At 38.8% G+C, this 2,591-nt stretch overlaps 1 pseudogene; it reads left to right on the top strand.

The window, feature by feature from the left end:
- The first annotated feature begins 1,354 nt into the window (after positions 1 to 1,354).
- On the top strand, positions 1,355 to 2,350 carry LOC128047313 (histone-lysine N-methyltransferase SETMAR-like; annotated as a pseudogene).
- Positions 2,351 to 2,591: the final 241 nt, after the last annotated feature.

Here is a 2,591-nt window from a genome sequence, read left to right as displayed (position 1 = left end):
TTCAGCAGAGACTCAAGAAGGTAGAGGACTGGGAAAGCTTTATAGGGGAAAAAGAGGAAGGCTTTGATTATGCCCTAATTGAAGATTATTGGCCTGGGGAAGATGTTGATGGACTAACCAGAAGCAGGGCATCCTATGTAGTGGTTGGCTGGTACATGTTTGGCTTTTTCTGGTTGGTCTGAAGTTTAAAAGGGGAACAAAAATTAGGGAAGATGTTAACCATATCTTTGTTTACTCATTAATTAATTGAGGAAAATAATATCTGCCTCATGAGATAGTTGGATTAAAGGATCTGGTGTTTAATAGGTTGTAGGGTGTTATTGTTATTGTTGTTATTATCATGGACAATATTTTAAAACATGTTATATTATCTAATTAAGAATTTGGGGCCTGAACTAAAAGAGAAGAAATGATTTTGACATACTATTTCCTGCAGTAAAAATGAATGAACCACAAATTTTGACTTTTGTTTCATATTTTGCTCACAGTCTGGCAGAAAATCTTGTCGATTGTATCTTAAAGACATATGCAGAGTTCAGCCACTTCTTGCCACCTTCCTGATACCAACTGCCTTGCAAGCTGCAATTACTGCAAATATCCACCAATTCTCTGTTTGATTCTCCGTGATTCCACCCTTGCCCACATATAATTTAGCAGTCAGAGTGATATGGTAGGTCAAATCGCATCACCCCTCTGCTCCAAAGACCTTCAGTGGCTTCCCATTTCAGTTCAGGTCAGTTGTTCAGTTGTGTCCAACTCTTTGCTACCCCATTGACTGCAGCAAACCAGGTTTCCCTGTCCATCACCAACTCCCAGAGCTTGCTTAAACTCATGTCCATCAAGTCGGTGACGCAATCCAACCATCTCATCCTTTGTCGTCCCCTTCTTCTCCTGTGTTCAGCCTTTCCCAGCATCAGGTCTTTTTCAAACTACTTCATTATTCTTGCCTTGAGAACCCCATGAACAATATGAAAAGGCTTCCCATTTCTTTCAGAATAAAAGCCCAAATCTTTACAATGGCCTTCAATGGCCTATAACCCAAAAGAACTGAAAATTTATATACACACAAAAACCTGTATGTGAATGTTCATAGCCGAATTTAAGAACAACTGAAAAACAGAAACAATTCAAACACCCATCAACTGATGAACAGGTAAAGCAAAATGTGATATTTAGGTTGGTGCAAAAGTAATTGCAGTTTTACATAGTTGAAATTTGACGTTTGATATTAGAACACATTCTTAAATAAACGTGGTTATATTATACATCATTTTTAAATGCACATTCCTCACTTTATGTTTTTTTGCTAATGACTTATTACTTGCTCTTCATTTTATATTTATTTTAAAGGGAAATGATGTTAGACAAAAAGCAAATTCAAGCATTTTTCTTATTCAAGTTCAATTGGGTGGTAAAGCAGCAGAGACAACTTGAAACATCAACAACACATTTGGCCTAGAAACTGCTAACAAATGTACAATGCAGTGGTGTTTGAAGGAGTTTTGCAAAGGAGATGAGAGCCTTGAAGGTGAGAAGCACAGTGGCTGGCCATTAGACGGTGACAATGACTAACTGAGAGCCATCATCAAAGCTGATTATGTGAAAAGTTGCCCCAGAACTCACCATCAACCATTCTGTGGTTGTTCAGCATTTGAAGCAAATTGTAAAGGTGAGAAAGCTCAATAAGTGGGTGCCTCATGAGCGGACCCAAAATTGAAAAAATTGTCGTTCTGAAGTGTCTTCTCTTACTCTACACAAGAATGAACCATTTCTCAATCGGATTGTGAGGTGCAACAAAAAGTGGATTGTATATGACAACCAGCGATGACCAGCTCAGAGGTTGGACTGAGAAGTTCCAAAGCACTTTCCAAAGCCAAACTTCCACCAAAAAAAGGTAACTTGGTGGTCTGCTGCCAGTCTTACCCACTACAGTTTTCTGAATCCCCGTGAAACCATTACATCTGGGAAGTATGCTCAGCAAACTGATGCGATGCACCAAACACTGCAGCCCCTGCAGCCGGCGTTGGTCAACAGAAGGGGCCAAACTATTCTCCACGACAACACCTGACCACGTGCTGTACAGCCAACGCTTCAAAAGTTGAATGAATTGGGCTATGAAGTTTTGCCTCATCTGCCATATTCACCTGATCGCTCACCAACTGACTACCACTTCCTGAACCACCTCGACAACTTTTTGCAGGGGAAATGCTTCCACAGCAGGCAGAATGCAGAAAATGCTTTCCAAGAGTTCACTGAATCCTGAAATATGGATTTTTATGTTAAAGGAATAAACAAACTTATTTCTAATTGGCAAAAATGTGTTGGTTGCAATAGTTCTTATTCTAATTAATAAACATGTGTTTGAACCTAGTTATAATGCTTTAAAATTTACAGTCTGAAACCGCAATTGCTTTTTAACCAACTTTTAATGTATCTGTACAATGGAGTACTATTCAACTATGAAAATATTGAAGTAGTGATACACATTATAACATGGATGACTCTTTAAAAATTATGCTAAGCAGAAGAAATCAGACACAGAAGGTCACCTGTTGTACAATTCCATCGATGTGAAATGTCCAGAACAGGCA

Source organism: Budorcas taxicolor, chromosome 5 (assembly GCF_023091745.1).
Source record: "Budorcas taxicolor isolate Tak-1 chromosome 5, Takin1.1, whole genome shotgun sequence".
Taxonomy (NCBI): Eukaryota; Metazoa; Chordata; class Mammalia; order Artiodactyla; family Bovidae; genus Budorcas; species Budorcas taxicolor.
Note: the sequence above shows the minus strand (reverse complement) of the source record. Positions and strands in the feature narration are given on the sequence as shown.